Source organism: Anopheles coustani, chromosome 3 (genome assembly GCF_943734705.1).
Source record: "Anopheles coustani chromosome 3, idAnoCousDA_361_x.2, whole genome shotgun sequence".
NCBI classification, from domain to species: Eukaryota; Metazoa; Arthropoda; class Insecta; order Diptera; family Culicidae; genus Anopheles; species Anopheles coustani.
Genome location: NC_071288.1, coordinates 17,616,775 through 17,634,713, shown reverse-complemented (window position 1 = coordinate 17,634,713; position 17,939 = coordinate 17,616,775). Strand labels below are relative to the sequence as shown.

At 45.0% G+C, this 17,939-nt stretch overlaps 1 protein-coding gene across 1 annotated transcript in view; it reads right to left on the bottom strand.

Annotated features, from left to right (window-relative positions):
• LOC131272175 (mucin-2) overlaps positions 1-17,939 on the bottom strand; it is a 28,495-nt gene that overhangs the window by 9,273 nt on the left and 1,283 nt on the right. The window lies entirely within an intron of this gene.

Sequence of the window (17,939 nt, the reverse complement as noted above, 5' to 3'; positions counted from 1 at the left end):
TCAGCTTGACGTGCCGACGAACAGCAAACGAAACACCGACCCTGGTGTGCATACAGCTTAATGCAGCTCGATGCTGCCGAGGAACTCGAACGGACAAATTAATTTGCAACCAACCACCATCGCGACATGTGTCACGCGTTCGGTGTTAATTGGTGCAGTTTTGATTGTTTTTGCAACACTTTGCCAACGATACACGGTCCGTTTCTGGGAGTTAGCCGTGGGTCATGAAATTTGATTAACATCTCCCCGGTGGAGAACGAGTGTGCTGATTCCTGTTTTTTTTTTTAATTTTTGTCACACCTTCCAATGTCATGTGTTCAAATTTGACTTTAAGTAACTCTATTCCGAGCTCGATCCTGCGTGAGGATTTACGAGGGCAGGATGATTTACATATTCAGCCTGTCGTGTAACAACTGTCGGTGGCTTGTCGAAGGAACTAACGGTCCTTATGCTTCTACACACGGAGAGGAAAACCGCCTGAATTTGTCCTTCTCTTTCGCTTTCATTACGCTGAAACAAGAAGTGAATATTTAGGGGATTTTTGTTTTGAAGGAATTTGTACGAATGGAAACGTCAGATTATATTTAAAAAAATATGTTTAGTATTCGGAATGATAAAAAAAACCTTCATATCACTGGCTGAAAATAGAATTTTCCCAACTTCCGGTTAAACCTTGATTGATTTGTGACTGAAATCAAATCTTAAACGTTGGACAGAGGATCATTAACGTCAATTAAGCGTTTTGTTTACAGTTATACTAGGTAATGGGATAACATTTTTAAAATGTTTTCAAAGTTCTTCGAATATTCACGTTCAACTGTCTATCAACCAAGCTTTTTTCAGTGGAGGCGCGCACCTGTCAACCTGTATGTTAAAAGGGATGGTAATTATAACCGGAAACTGTAGAACGTTTTTATGACCAAACCGAATCCGACAAATTATTACATATTTTACGTACTGCGTGTATTGACCTACGGGCATTGGTATGGATTTAACGAACCACATGGTGGTTTGAAATTCACTTTCCGTCCGCGAAGCATTCACCGTCCCACCTGATTTCGTATCATTTTTGCGGTAACGTTTGCCTATTTGAACGGACAATATTTGTTACCAGCCCCGGCCTATCCCATTTCAGATGGTAACGAACAGCTCGTCGTCTGGCTACCAAATTCACTCACCCGACCGCTCGTACCCTTAGGTCCGGGGAAAGGACCACCACCAGTTCACGGCACTGGTTGGTGGAGAAGCATTCATTCATCGGATTATACTGATGAACACGTTATGTTCTCCGTTCCGATGCCCGTCACAACAGATTCGCATTTTGGCAAGTGGATGCGCGAAAATGTAAATCAGTTAAGCATTCCTCACACCACCACCACCACCACCACAATGTTTGGTCAACCACTGCCCAACTGGCTCATGGATGACGACATCAGCGGGGAGGACGACTCCCTGGCTGGCTGAAACCTGTTCCATGGCGTGGCGTAAACGACTCCGCCGGCAGACGGCTGTTGAAAGGATATTTTTGGCAGCTTTTCAGGGTCAATCGGCTTCCAGGGGTTTTTTATCGTAGGCCGTTGCGGAAATCGATTGCCAAACGGTTGTTTGTGTAAAGACTATAAATATACCATGTCAGTGGCGAGCGCCGATACGGAAAGTTTTATATACAGCGATGTCATGCAGCACACGCCGATGGGACATTTTTGTTTGGTATACTTGACTATATGTGTGCAACAAGCATGCTTAAGAAGCGTTGGAATTTCAGTGACTAAATGATGCCGGTGGTTCAGAACATGACCAAACAAATCGATCTTCTTTCAAGGCCTTGGACGGAAGGAGGTTCCTTAACAATCGGGAGTTAAAAATGAATTTAAAGTTTACAAAATCCAGGTTGAACATTAATCATTATCTCCCTCGGACTTAAGCGATACTTAATTCGCTACCGAAAGACAGATTCTCCCAACGACTCGTGATACTTTTCGGTCGCGTTTGGTGTCTTGCAAATAGTGCTCTAGTGACCTCATGTAATCATGAAGAAAATCAAAATGCTCCCTTTCCATGCTTATTCGTGCTGCCTACCATTCCCTCCCCCCCACCGAGACCAATTTGTCAAATGCTCACCACCTTGTCACAACCGTAAATTGCACCGTGTAATCTGGCATCTGCGTGCGGAGATGACCCGCACGTTGATGGAGGAAAAAAAAAACCTATTCAAAAGGGCGATAGAAAGTGGCGCAGGAAAGGTTTAACATGTTTCGGTGTCTGTCAACTTGCCAGCATTGCATAACCAGGCGCCCTCGGTGGGAACCGGGAGGGTTCGCTAGATCGGTTAGCAGATGTAAATGAAGATTATCTTTCGGGCTGATCAAGTCGCGGGTTTCCCGATGTTGGCGGCGGGGAGTGCAAGTTCATCTGGACGCTAACCGATTCGCCTCGGCGGTAGAAGCTTTCGCGTGGTGGCCAGAGTCATTGCGTACGCAAAGCACGGACTAGCCATTCGGGCCAAAGTGAAGGGCGCGATGGTGCGATGGGAAGTGCATCTCGAGAGGCTTCTGCCAGTGGCTGATTTCGGTTATGGGTGAGTCGAACGAATTGAGTAACGGGGAACGTCATCTATCGTCTTTGATAATAAAATATATGAGAACGGAAGGTCTGCCAAGCAATCGTAGGTAATGGCCAGTTTCATCGCTTTGAAACCAAACGCTTTCGAGATGACTTGATAATATAATCAAGTGTTGGCTTCAACTGAATAAAATATTTTTAAATGCTCCATTTGTAGGTTTTTTCTTAAATATTCAAAGTTTTGTGAAACTATCCTCAATTTAAGCGTAAACGAAATGCGAATACATGGAACGTACACCACATATTAACCATTCTCTTGAAGAAGTACAAGAGTTGATGTACTTTAGCGATTATTTTGTTGATCTCATTTCAAATCAATTTATCTCGTTCTGGATAAATAATTGGACGTTTAATAGCTAAAGAAGGATCGCGGATAATTTCCGAGTGTTTAAACTTCCAAAATACACATATTTGAGACTTAAGTATTTCAATATTGCGTACAGAGGAATGCTGCTCGGCACTTGCGACCCGCTCTGTTTTAGTCTGGTGTTCAATAGCTGAAGTAGCGCATTTTGATTTACCGGCGACTTGACATTATGGGCGTCATTTTCGGGCACGGTTCATAGCCAAGAAATATGTCTTTTACAGACCAGAAGTCATCTAACCATGTGCTGAAAGGCTCACGGGGACGTAATATGTTGCTTCCCCGACCGCACAGGCTAAAGTCTCGCCATTAGCTAAAGGGGGTGTCGTTTGTGGCTACGGTGTGTGCCCTTACCCTACTCCCACGGCCCGGGGGATAGGACCGGGGTTCGAGGTCGGTTCTCATGGGGAGCCCTGGCTCGGCTTTAGCGCCACCATCGGTGCAACTAAAGAGGCGCATCGAATCGGAAAAATCAGCCTCCATTAAGGGCCGCGCTTGACCGACCTCTGTCAAATCGTACAAGCCGTATCCGCGCGCAAGCGGACGGTCGGGTGTCAACGCTGGTGTGTCGTGCCCGGTTGGGCCGTCACCTCAACAGAAATCCTCACGTTGCCGATATGAGTGTACCCATCTTCTGGGATATTTCGAGTGGATATTCCGGGGCGCGGTGGAAATCGCTCGAGCGAAAAGGTCAGCTCCGGGCTTGACGGTGACTTCAAGTGGCACTTCTGCTTCGCGCCTGGGCTCGATCGATAATGGATCTAGCGGGCCAGCCAGGGGCTGGGCTTTCTAGTTGGCCACAGAGACGTTCGTCATTTTATTATCTCCAGATGGTGTTGCAGATGACGAAGAAGTATCATATTCCAGGTATAAGTTATGGTTTCATACATCTTGAGTTTACACGACATTTAAAGTAATTTACAACGTCGTTTTTCATTCGATGGGAACAGAAAAACACATTCAAATTTGTAATAAATTTAGTAAAATAATAATAATATTCTTAAACCAATATATATCTACGAGTAAATGATGTAAATTTATCTAGATTCATTATTAGTATAGATATTTGGATCCAATATCTTTTTCCCTACAATAAAGCAATTGAAAGGTTATAGCTTGCGAAGGTTAACGGATACCTGTTTGCCTTCGGACAACAGGTGACATAAAATCGATAATCACGATCGATCGAGGGCCTCGTGTCCTTCTCATCCATGCTGCGTAGTGTTTTCCGGATTTGGAAGATGATTTAACGAACACAGAAAACTCATATCGTTCAACAGAGTTAACAGAATCAGATTAAAAAAAAAAGACCATCGGCCGGTGAATCTTGTTTGCACTTGCCCCGGGGGCTGGGTTTCAGTTTCAATTCGATTCCGACACTTCGCAATGCTCGCAGGGTTTATCCAATCGATGGTGTTGCTGTCTTCTGCCCCGGAGGCACTGTTCCAACAGGTTTTGAACCCATCCTGAAGTCTAACGCAGCGTCAAAACATGAACCCCTAAACAGATTTCTTACTCACACACGAGGTCTTAGGGGTGGACGGTTTGGTTTTTTTTTCTGTAAGTTTAAGGCACACAAACACTTTTCATTCCAGGTTGTTATGCCTGAGTGGCTCATACCGTCGTAGGTTTTTTGCTCGTGTTGCGTTCTTTCCTCTCCCAAGCCGATGATGAATGGGTTGCTGCACGCGAAGCCTTCAGCTTGTTGCGGATCTTCAAAGCGGAGAAATACTCAGGAAAGCTGACCTCCATCTGGATGTCAGATTATGCAATTTGCAGGCAGGTCGAAGGGGCTTTTGCTTGTTTTTTTTTTTGTTGTTGTTATTTCCCTTTGCCCGGTGGTACGGTATTTCCAGACTTGGTGAAATTTCTCGCTCGATGACTCGTTTATCACCTTCGCCCACGGATTGTGTTTGATAGACAGTGTTCACATGAATATTACGTGAATATGGAATGTTATTCGGAGTGCAGACAACGGAACCACACCGCAGCAGTCGGCATTGGAGTTAATTTCGTTTAAAATCTTACCCTCCATTTCGCTTAATCCACGGTAAAGGGCACGCTATACAACGCTCGCTAACGTCAGCAAATCCTCGTGAATGAAATTCGTCGTCGTTAAGGCGCGAGCTTGAAGCTTTATTGCTTTGGAATCGTCACCGGATTAGGTTGGAAGACCATCGAATGGATGGCCAGTTTAGGGTTTAACTTAAGACACGAACAGAAGGAATCAACTGTCCGTGCGACCGTCCGGTAGATGAGAAGGTCGTCCGGTTTTTGTGTTCGAGGCTTTGCAAGAAATGGTTTGGAAAAGGACAATTTTTCTATTTTTAACAGATGGTTGTTTGTCTATTAAGCTATTTTTAAGTCGTGTAGGAGAAATCTGAATATATTTAAAGATACAATTTGATGTCTGAATGTTTTTAGAAAGGTTACTACCTATCTTGTAATGACTTTAAGGATATTCGAAGGTAAAAGTTACTCCAAAATATTTCTACACTAGTTTAAAATAATGCCTCAAATTTTTGCCACATTTTCATGCTAATAATTACATGGAAAAAGAGCCCAAAACTGTAATTAAATTGAAACTTGTCCCAGGTTTGATTGCACAATACAAATGTATGGATCTCCGCTGGCCAAATCCAGCATCGTCAGCCGAACCAAATCGTCGATTAACTTTTCAATCCAATCGATTCTGCATTGGATAATGTTGATGCTGGAGGGAGAGAAGTCGATGCCATAAGTGTTTGGGGTGACTCGTGTGAGCTTACAACCAGCTGGAGTGCGAGTCACCAACCTTGACTGCGATGGGCCCTCGCCCTCGGGGTGCGTACGGATAATCTCGTGGTATGATTTTTCATCCTACATCTGTCAAGGAAGATGTCGAAAGACACCACGTAGGATGTGTGAACCAGACAGCTCCTCCCCAAATCCGCTCAAATCACAAAGTCCTCAGGCAGGACTCCTTTTTCTCTACCGATAAATCATCTTCGCACCGACGAAGCTTACCCTCGGTAAGCTCTTTCGCTGGACATGCTTTCCGTATGGTCCCGTGAGCGTTTTAGTAACAAGAAAGCTTTGAGGTAGCTTGCGTAAATCGGTTCACTTGTAACCAAAGGCAGTGTTGGGACAGCGGACGATGTAGTGAACGATCTGGGATCAATCAATCAGGGCCGGAGATCTTTCCCTTTAAGTTTTTGAAGATGCTTGCACAGGTAGAAACGATCGAAGCTGACGAATTGGACACACACATACACACGTCTCGTGCAGTTCTGAAACCCATCCCAACTGCTTATGACCATCGATGGATCACTGGGATAAATTTATCGCCCCATTGTAACGCCCCACCGACATGAGCAACATGTTGACCAACCGTAAGCCTGCGTTTGCGGCTACGACTGATTGACACTGGCTAAATGATGGCGGCTTATTGATTGACTTATTGAGCTGACGAGATGATGCGTACACCCGAGCTACCCGAACCCCCTAATGCCAAAGCCGAAAGGTTACTGTGGAGGACTTGCGACTCCATACGTGCCGTTCGAACGTGGCAGGGTTTAACAGTACGCATCATAATTACTGCCTTCGGTAATGGCTTCGATTTGTTTCGTACGTCCAAATGTCGATGCTGGGATGCCCCGGGTCGGGCTTACCTCTACCTTCCCGGGCAAGGGGTGGAACGGAATTGGCAATAGGTAAAAGCGGGCGCACACAAATCGCACCGAAATGTCATCGATCCGCGTTTGGGATCCGTTCCGTTTTGGCAACGTTCTGCCGAAAAGGGCAGCGGGTGGTTGCGTCGTCTTCTGTGGATTTTTCTCCGGCCGTTTGCAAGCTGATGAGTATGTATGTACAACACGCGGGGAAAATTACCGTTCTCAATTCGGCTAAACGTGTTTGTGTGTATGGGGTAGCACTCTGAGGTCAATGAACAGCGGGGTAAATGTTGTGAACGCTTCAATTATAAAGAGAACGAAAGGAAAACCTTTATACGAAGATTTTAAATTAAAGGGGCGATAAAGCGTCTTCAGATAATTGAATTTCTCCAACGGAATTCATTTTATTCGAATGCAAATCAAATGTTATGATGAAACAAATTGCAGCATTATCAAAGCAAGCTGCTCTTATGAATAAAATTCACATCTGCTTTAATGATACCATTTCCATATGTTCATACACGGGGAGTGGGTTTTATATGCAATCACAGTCCTCTTTTTGCAATGTAAAATCCTCGTTCCACAAAAAAAAGATGCCACTTTCATGCCGCAGGATTTACATAATTTGGGACACAGATTTGCTCTCCGGTTGAGCAGCGTCAAACAAGCCGCACAAAGTGTCAAAACGCAACTCATACGTGCGGACAGCAAAAACAACGAAGAGACAACATTGAAATACAAAGGCGCACTAGGAGCGGTACACGGTTACGTCTTCGAGAGTCCCTGGGAGTTGTAATGGAGTCACTAAAACCAAAAAAGAAAAAGAAACTGTCTCTATTTAATTAGACCTGCCATCGCACCGGTACGACAACTGTCACCTTCGGGGGAGGAAAAGGATTACCGGGTGGATTTGTTGAGCCTCAATGTCCCGGGCAGGTGCGTCATGTTCCTACACAACCTCAAACCCAACGGTGGTGAATGGTGACGCACTGACACGGGCGATTAAATTATAAAACTCACTCACGGGTTCGCAATAAAAAGGACATTTTTTTCCTCATCCAAACCAGGAGATTCGTTTCGCTTTCCCGCTGGTTGTGAAATTGTATTATACATTTCCGCAATGCCTGTCTCAAAGCAAGAGAAATGGTGATGATACATTAATCATCAAAACGAGAATGTTTTAGGACGCCAAGAACAACAGTGTTAATTTCCGGATTGATTCATTCCGGTTCTTTAACCATATTTACATTCCACTTTACCGTCCGTTATGTGTTTCTTTGGGACCTTTTTCCCATTTTCTTTCCTTGGGATCCACTTATCCACCATTAGTGATCATGGAAGGAACATTCGAAACGTGATGATCCTTCATCCAATGGTCCGGGGGTTCTTTTTTTGTCCCCAACATACACCAGCATTATCAGAAGGCACCATAAATCAAATCGCAACTCATCACGGCGTGCCAGGTGGTGGCCATTTTTTGTTTTGGAGACCGAGGGACACACAAAATGCTCCCTTCGACTTTGACCTTTTCCTCTGCAACGGCATTGCAGCGACGTTGGAGTAAGCGTGAAATTGATTGATGAACCGGCTATCATTCGACCGGTTGATTGGGTTAGCAAACCATCGATGGCTTTTTTGTGTGTATTAATAGATAAATCGTATGGAGCTCGATGGGGTGAGAGGAAAAAACAAAATATGGCCATATTATCAGCGACCTTAAGAAACGCTAAGCTGGCTGGTATATTTGGTTACTCTCATCGTTACCCGTAGCCCCTTGTGCATCATCAATGTTGCACCGATGGCAGCATTACGAAGACTGACAAATGTTCGATCGATGTGCGAAATGGCCCAAAACGGCTGAGCTGGCCGGCCTGATGAGCTACCATCGGTAACTGATTGATTGTAATTACCTCACCGGTGCAGCTTGCGTTACGATTTGCATAAAGTCGCGCCTAACGGTGACGCGTGCGAAGGTCAAATGGAGAAGGATTAATTTATATACAGCCTGTTTTTGTTAATATAAACGCAAAAGCTTTCGTTTTTCTTCGGGATGTGTCATCTCGAGCGGCAGATTGGTAGCCAGATGGGTGGCAGAAGGGACATGGGGATAAAAATTAAATCTTACTCAGGCCATTTTTCAGTGTATTTTATAAACCATCGGTACCTTTTGTACCAACGGTGGAAAAGGTTTCGCGGGCGCGCACGGTAAAGTAGCGTTAGGATGTAAGTATTTGCATATTGGTAATTGTTGACTAGCTACGTTTCTATCATAAACCTCTCGATTAAATTGTCCCTCAGAGAACGGTTCAAAGTAGTTGGTGTAGTGCAAAGTTTTCTTTATTCTTTACAATGGAAATGAGTCATGATAGGAAATTGATTAAAATTCATAAAAGAATTAACTTTATATTCGAAATATTCCAACGCAACGACGTGCCGGTAGTGATATAATATTCGTCGATCAAAAATGCCATTTGAAATGAGAGGCACGGAAATCCATTTTAAACTATAAATTAAAGGCTTCGTCCGTGTTCCCCAAAGGGCGTAGGGTTTTGTTTTTGGGTCAGGCCCGAATTGGAAGCCAAACTATCTTTCACAACACAACCCCAAAGCACCCCATCAACCTGTTGCAAGCGGCTGTGACCGACTCATCCCGTAGCGTTAGATAACACCGATAGCAGTTTATTGGTCTCAAGGGCATCAAGGGCTCCAAGTAGGTTCGGTTGGCGGTGGCGTTAGATAACCGAGGTTGACCCGGTATGCGTGTTCTTCGATCAGACCCGCCAACATCATCATCCAACCGACGAAACCTGCCGGGCTTCGCAATCCTGTAACCGCCGCCCAGCCCGAAAGCCAAATGGACGGAAGACGGCTCACGTCAACCTTGGAAACGTTCGTGAGATAGTAATAAGCGAATGGGGTTGAGTTTGTTTTCTCGTGTTCGTCTTCGGTTTTTTCGGGTTTTTTCTTTTCGTTTCTTTTTTAATAATCTCAGGGATGAATAAAATATGCAAAACTTGCCAAAGAGCCGTGCGTGAGTCAACCTGCTGTGTGTAGGACGGGTCCATGCATGCACGCACGGAACATCTTACACCGGCATGTAACCCGCTTAGATGGTAGGACCCACACCATCGCTTCCACCTCACCGTTCCCTTTCCCTTCCCCTGGGTGGGGTCTCTGGAAGATGCGTGCGCGTTTATTAGCATAAAAATGTGCCGCTCGTAAAGAGTTTCAAGGTCTTCCGACCCATCGGACGGATCCATCGATCGACGTCTTCGCGGGCCGCGACGAAGGTTACCGGCCACCCTGCACGGGGAGGGGTCTCTAATTCGTCTACCGGTTCGGTGGCCTGTGGATTTTATTACTGTTTTCGCGGTAGAGCGTGTTGCTTTTTTTTTGGTTGCGTTGTTGTTTTTTCTGTTTTATTTTTATTTCTCCCATACGCATGCTTGCCTTCGAAATGACTTCTGCGGACCGTAGATAGACTTGATGAGAGTATTTTTAGTTCTTCTATAACTTGCCGAATTTATCAACGCCCATTCTTAAGGAAGGGACCCGGACCGGTTGACCTTTCCGTTTCGTGACGATCGAAGATTCATGGTTCGTCCGGTGGTCCGTGTGGTGGTGCAAATTTAAGCGTGCGTGCCTATTCATCCCTCCCAAAATCTTTCCTTTGTGATCCCCACCTCTCCACCGCCGTGGTGCTAGAAAGCACGTTTTCTTTTATTTGAGCATTAACTAAATAAAACATACTCTTCAGATGATAAATGTCACCTCGGTTCGGGCTTCAGCATCCGGCATCTGAGGACATCTTCGCAACGATTCTGATAGCCTCCGTCTATGATCCATCTCCGTGTGCTGCTAATGGAAGACCCATGGCGGAAGAATATTTGATCCCGCGAAATCGTGCACCTTGCTTGGGTGGATACCCTCATCGATTAGCGTTTTTCCGGCGGTTTGGTTTTTTCGCACATTTTTCACCCCAGGACTCTCTCCGCTGTCGGACCTCGGTTTGCATGGGGTTGCGTAATCGCGAAGGGTTAAGCGCAAACATTTACCCGGGAAAAGAAGGAATGAACGGTTGTCGATTGTGTAGACATTTGGTTTACCGACACTAACGGACAATGTGGTTATTATGCAAAAAACACCATTAGCCACTCCTTGCGATATTTCATCACCTGACGATGGGGTTTAATTTATTTTTAAGATGGATTAAACAGAAGACCATCTTAAAAGCCTTTCAATGAGTAAGTGATAGTTGATAGTAGTCATTTAATAGCCCCACGAGGTGAGTGTTAAATTCTGGGGTTGCTTGAAGATGTTTTTTAATCCCGATTCATATATCCCGTACAAAGCGTGGTTTGCGTGAGAATAAGCAGCATTTAATGGCGTTCATCTTCCATCCAACGCTCAGTGAGAAATTGTCTATTTTTATTTTTATTACTTCACCAAAACATATAACTGCGGGAAGGTGAATAAAGACTGCTAGTTTAACGGCGTTAAGCCATCATTTGCTCAAAGACGTGATTTAAAGTGATCATTACATACACACACCTTCAATTTGCCGATCGTTAGTTCAAATAAACGTTCGTTTAACACATCCATAGACACTTCGCTGTAATGCGGTTGTTTAACGATGCCAGAACACGGTTAAATCCTCAAGTACACTGAAGAAATTACACTCTTATTCAAGCGGTTACTCCAAGCACAAACGGTTGAGGGAGCTTGCAAGGAAAGGGATTTAAAAATAAACATAATAATGTTTAGTTCAATCAAGAAAGCAAAGAAACAACAACAACAGCAACGACAGCAGAAGGTAACAGCGTACGTCGCTGGCCCGGTGACCCAATGTCTGCACGGGGAAAAGATGATGCGACCGAAACGGAGTACCGGTCGAAACTTGCCCCCGGGGTCGGTTTTTTGAATGGTTCGACTAATTTTGGAAGCTGCGAAGCCGCTGCGTGGAGTTATGCAACTCGCGCCGACTCGGTTCGTCTTTTCTACCACCGCTTGTTTCTTATCCGGTCTGGCCACACGTTTCGTGTTTTTCCGTCCGCAGTTTGAAGATGTTCCAACCGACGTTGGTAATGACAGGTTTCGGTTGGGTTTTTCATTGCAACGGATCAAAGCGATCTTGCTGCAGTGAATGGGTGTGTTTTTATGTTCGAAAAACGGAAAAATAACTTATCGAATATTCGCTGAGTATACCATTTAATTTTTCAAACCACTTGTTGCTTGAAATCTTTTGATGTTCTCCTTCGAGGTGGTAATAATAAGATTGATTTTCCGCTGCACTCTCGCGGTTGGATGATGCTTTAAAACTTTCCAGAATCGATTGATTCCTAGACAACCGCCACATTGGAAGTAATTGGAAAGAAAATAAATTTCATCCGGCCTTTAGCCACCCTTTGGCCCGGCGGTATCCACGCGAAACCACAATCGTGTGTTGGTGTGGGCAGATCCAAAACCCAATCAACCAACCACCAACGTACCCTTTTTGTGCCCTCCGACCCAAAGTGGGAACACCTCCCGGCCCGCCTCGGGAAGACATCCTTGCCGTTTCGATCGAGAAATAACAATCAATTACATTCACTCATTGCTGGTGTTGCATGTGCACAAAAAAGTAAGACGTGATGCAACGATCTTGAAGACGATCCGCGGGGCGCGCACACACACGCACTGAAGAATCGAACACCGGCGAGGGGCGATAAATGGGAGAAACTCATAAAAAAAATACACGGTTGAATCTTCCATATTACTTTCGGCTTCGGGCGGCCTTTCGGGGCGTTTATATTTACATGCAATCGAACGAGTACGACGAGTACGCGTCCGAGAAACCTGTGTCGTTTGCGCTTCGGGTGGCGACGCCGTGAAGACGTGCGTCCGCGTGCTTTGCGCAGCAGATGAGAAGATGCCAACTACAACTCGCTCTTCCCCTCCCCCCCGCTCCCTCCGGTTCAACACTTGAACACCAGAGGAGACCCCCTTTGTCGGGTCGCTGATTCGGTAATTCACCAATTATGGTGAAGGTGACAAACAGGTTGCCTGGTGGAGGCCATCTTCAACTGAAGAAGTGAAATAACAATAATGGCAACGACAATAAACCGTTGTTGATCCTCGGCCCAGTCGGCGCCTGGGTGCCGTTGGCGGGTAATTTCATGTGTTTGGTTTTCTTCTTAAAATATCAAACCATTCCGACGGAACTGGTTGACAGCTGCCAATAGGACACGAATAAGAAATTGATGTAAGCTTAACGGATCTTTAAAGAAATCGAAATCCTCTGCTGTGTCTGAAATATAACAATAATTTAATTTAATCTTTCAACCCAAACTAACTTGAACGTAGCAAGACTGAAGCGTTTTGTCGCATGCTGATAATTATACAGCAGAGTCAATAAAGGTGTTAATCAGTTGCTAAATAATAGAACAGAACGAAGTAGTCCGTGATAAAGAAGCAAGCGTCTGCGAGCATCGAACTTTCCTACACGCTGTTGCTGACTGATTGCTGATTTGGTAATGAAGAATGTCGCCCATAGATGTTAAATTTCTATATCAAAAGATTAGCTTCAGTATTGATCAAAGAAAATCACGATTAAAAATATTTGCTCAGTTGATAAACAATTATAAATTGTTTAACCTTATAAACAAAATTTAATTTTTAAACACTGTTCTCGTAATTTTTACATTAATCAAAGTGTCTTTGTGTATTTGTCATTTAAAGATATTTTAAATTTCCTAAAAGTTAGCTTTCCGAAATGGCAGGCAGATAGGCATGGATGTGTGTGGTTTTTATTTTTTATCAAACATGTTAAACACGTTCTAACCATTCGATATGGACGCCCTTAAGACCGGTTTTGGAGCTATTTGCGGGTTTTCGTCAAAATTTATTCATCCAACGAAAAAGGGCGACAGAATAATTTGCCCAACTGGTTCGCACACGTGAGATCATCGAAAGTCAAATAATTTGATCCCTTCATGTTCGAACTATGAGACGCCAACTCGGGGTAGAACCCGGATGTAGGAATATAATTTCACCGGCCAATCGTGAAAAGCTGCCCAGGAGATGGAAAAAAAAGGCGTTTATGATTTTGTCACATTATTTCCAAAGTTGAAAAGATAAATTGGTATTGAATTAATCTTCTATCGAATCGATCAGGGTGAAACGTCGGTGAAAATAGGAAATAACAAATCTTCGTTAATTTTGTTTTAATCTTCTTTCTCGCCATCTGGAGCGTCGGGGCTTAATATCGTCGTAATTGTCAAATTATTTTGCTCGTCCTTGCAGCATCTTCACCCCGCTCCCCCGTCATGGGATGGGAAAATTAACGTCCGCTACGGCAAGGACAGCAGCGTTGGCCAAAGCAACCGAGCCGAGTCCATTTTTAATCAAACCGAATCGAACCTATCTGGGTGGGGTTTTATAGCGGGAAAATTTGCATATCGGAATAGATTTACATAAACGGCAGCTAGCGGGACTAGAGGGAAGAACGAAATATTTCCTTCAAGCTGAAGAGGCGCGTCCGCGCGATATTTTGGGTCCATCTTTTCGGAGATGAATGTATTGGGGGAAACGACACCACATCGATCCGGTGGTGGTGGGATGTTCCCGATGGAAAAGGTAAGGGTTCCCAATTTTCACCCGGTGTTAATGTCTATGCTAATGATGTCCAGGGCGAGTGTCCCTTCGGCGTGAGGATCCCGAATTTGGGAAACAATTTGCTCGAACCTGGTCAATCCCCGACTTTTCCGATGCTTCCCTTTCGTTGGAGCTTTCGGCTATTGAACATTTTTAATCCCGCCGAGAGCAAACCCTCCGCCCGACCCTTTGGGTTTGGCCCGATTTTTATAACTCACCTGAACAAGCAGCAGGATTCCGACCGCTCGGAAGCCCAACATCCTGGAGCACCCTTCAGTTCGGTGGCCCACACAAGACGCCTTCTGCGACGAGGGATTCTGTGTGAAAGAAACAAAGGAGAAAAGTTTTATCGTAAATCAATATCGGTGGCTCGGAATCGATTCAGCAACAACTCCAGCATTCCCTTGGTGGCTGATAATTCAAAAGGGACACTGGATTACGACTGGCATTACGTTCGGCTGGCATTGGGGATTGTGTAACGAATATTGAAAATAAATTGTGGCTATAACTTTGGGGCACATTATTACATTACGAAGCCAGAGAGAGATTGTCACATCCAGCACGGCGCAGCGAGCGAAGATCCACGCGCGAAATGTCATGTCCGGGAACGGAGCGACGCGATGCAGGGTAATTAAATTACTTTTATGCTAACTTGATTTCAATGATGAATTTCCCGCCATCCACGTGCTCCGCTCCCTTTATTGGACGCCCAAGAACCGGTCTCCGGACCGGCGATGGTTGCATCTAATGTTCATTAACGTCTTCGAGCTGACCGATCTCCGGAACCGCCGCGGGTTTTGGCGGAGCGAAAGGAAACGGGCGCACCGAGCGTCCGAGCGTGATTGTACCGCGGGCGATCAAGCTTGGCCTATTCGTTGTGCGGCCGTTATTTGTTTGACATTTGGGATCGCGCAAGTGCGGTAGTTACGAGCGGCGGTTCTGACGAGGTTTGACGAAGCGAAACGAGACGCCGTTGGATTTATCTCATTCGCCCGTTGAAGACGAGCCAAGGCAAAGGTTGTGTGTTCCGTTCGATCGCGAAGCTTAAACACTTTAGGCCAGGTGCCAAGGAGTCGTGAGTTATGCATTCTGACCACATTAAATCTGGCGTCTGTTAATCGCCAACCGAGTCAGATACGAGCGGGAGATTGGATTCGTATTGGTATGTTTTTTTCAGAGCGCTAAGGAACAGATGTTATTTCATCTTTTTTTTATCAGAATGAAGACAATTTAATTGGAACTTATTTTTTCAGTCTTGTTTGTTGGTCGAGGACTTGGACGGTTGTTTAGGCCAAGATAAAGGTTAAAGATTTTTTATTCTTGACGAATTTAATTGATATATAGTTGCATCAAACGTGCATGAGGATAGCCTTCAAGGAAACAGTTGCTCTCTAAAACGAGCCAAAGGTTTTTCTGTTGAAAATATGTGTTAAGGTTTATTGAACACATTATTTTACAAATCTGTTTGAATTAATAGTTCATATTAATTAAATAGTTTCTCTTAAAACGTAAACTTAAAAGTACTTTGAAAGATAAAAAATAAGTATTTGAGAATGTATAGATTTTACGTCGTGCACTTGACCACATGGTGATGTTCATCATAACTCAAATTTTCTCGCAAATGTCCCGATTTTCTCGAAAATGTTCATCATAACTCAAATTTTCGCGAAAATGGGAGGGGAGGGGGGGGGGGGAGAACTAATCTTCTGAAGAGGCTCCCGATCGACCCTTCGAGCAACATGTGCTGAGTGGGGAGTTTTTATTTTTATATCCATCTTTTACATGCTCTTCATCCCTCGTTTCTCGTCATTCACTCCGTCCGTGAACAGCTAATCATCGATCGCGAACTGGATGCTGACCCATGCACGGCCCTCGCTGGCAAAGTTGAAGGATATTTATTGCAAAGTTCATCGAGAGAAGCGTTTGATTCTGCGGTGTGGGGAGCATTTTTCGCGCATCATTGATTTTGGACCACACCAACCATCGGAATGGTTGTCCTGGGCTCAGGCAGGATCATTTCCACGCGTTCGTTATGGGATCCCCCAATAATGTAGCAAAAAATCATATACATGACCACAATCAAAATCGCTGAGCAAAGGAAGGGTCTCACAGGAATGTGAATCCCTTTTTTTGTCGGTGAACCCCGTACGAGCGCATAAAACGGCAGTAAATGCGGGTGCCCGTAAAACATATATCGCAAACGCCGATGCGTACCAGTTATTGGCTGTCTTTGGCTGTAGCGAGAACTTGACTTTTGCTTACCAAGGGAGCTCTTCGAGTTTGATGTGGTCAATTAAAAGTTTACGGCAGTTGGATCAACTTACAGCCACCCAATAATTGTGGACGCATAAAAAGATGATTTCCCTCCCGGGAGGGGGTTAGTATCGGGGGTGTTTTTATTCCTGCATATTTATTAATCACACAGCATCCCATAATCACTTCTTACTATATCTTTTTTAGCGCAATAAAAAAGATTGCTGCTACAAACTGTGCACTGATACAATGGCGCTACGAAGAAGGATTTGCTAAGGAATGTCCCTTAGGCTGAAAAACGGTTGTTTTCATTAGAAAACGAAAGGGACAAGCACAATCTCTTACATTGTAGCGCACACGACCTTGAGCAATCGTGCGCCTCTCGATCTCAGGTGACTAATCAAACCGCCCATCACCATCTCCGTGGTTCTCTCCGGCACGCCATACCGTCATCATGTATATACTAAGATGTCTGCCCGTCGATGCGTTCGTAACGCACGTTTTAATTGCGTTGAACTTTGCCTTTTTATCTCCCTTGCACAGTTGGAGGCGCAATGCTCGTGAACCTCACCGTCGCTCGCGGGGAACGTTTGCTTTAACGGCCACTTGACGACCAAAACCGACTCCGACCGGGCCGGTGCCCAGGATACGTATGGCTGTGTAAGTTAAGGGTGCCTACCGGTACGACCTCCGCGACCTGTCCCCCAGCTAAAGGCGGAGGAGTTGCCTGATGGTTCTTTGCGTCTTCATTGGCGCGGGGCTTCGGTTTATGTGATGTGTCCCCCCTGTAGACGTTTACCGCCACGCAGGGAACAACGATGGTATTCCGCCACCTGAAGTGGTTCATCTTGACACCGACCAACCCCGGGTGACGGATGCGGGCGCGTTCCAAACAGGTGGAACGGACGCCTCCGTTGCAAGCATCTGCAGGTGCTACTCGTTAAAGATGCTGCCGAGTGAGTACAGGGTGTACGCTGTGGGACATAAGTCACCCGAGGAACCTTAGATCTTCCCAACGGGGTAGCCTAATGGTACAAGTTGTGTGACGTGTAATTAAGGGGAGTCATCAGTTTCGAGTTACTACTGAGCAGTCTGCTTACCTAGGCTTTATCATTCATTTAGTTTTATTTATCTACTAGTTGATTGTAGGTAGCACCACATCCGCCAAAGAGAACGTCCACATCGCCGACCTTCTGAAACGATGTCCATTATCTGCCGATTGACCTATAAACGTAAATAAGTCACTCGGTGCTGTCAACCGTGACTAGTCGCTGCTGGGATTTATTGGGCAAGTCTTTGTCGACGCGAATCCTGGAGGGATTCCCAGGGCGAATCAATCCCCGGGCACGAGATTTTCGTTCAGAATTCCGAGCATAAATGCGTCCGTTCCGTGGATCTGTTTTATTTTTATTTTC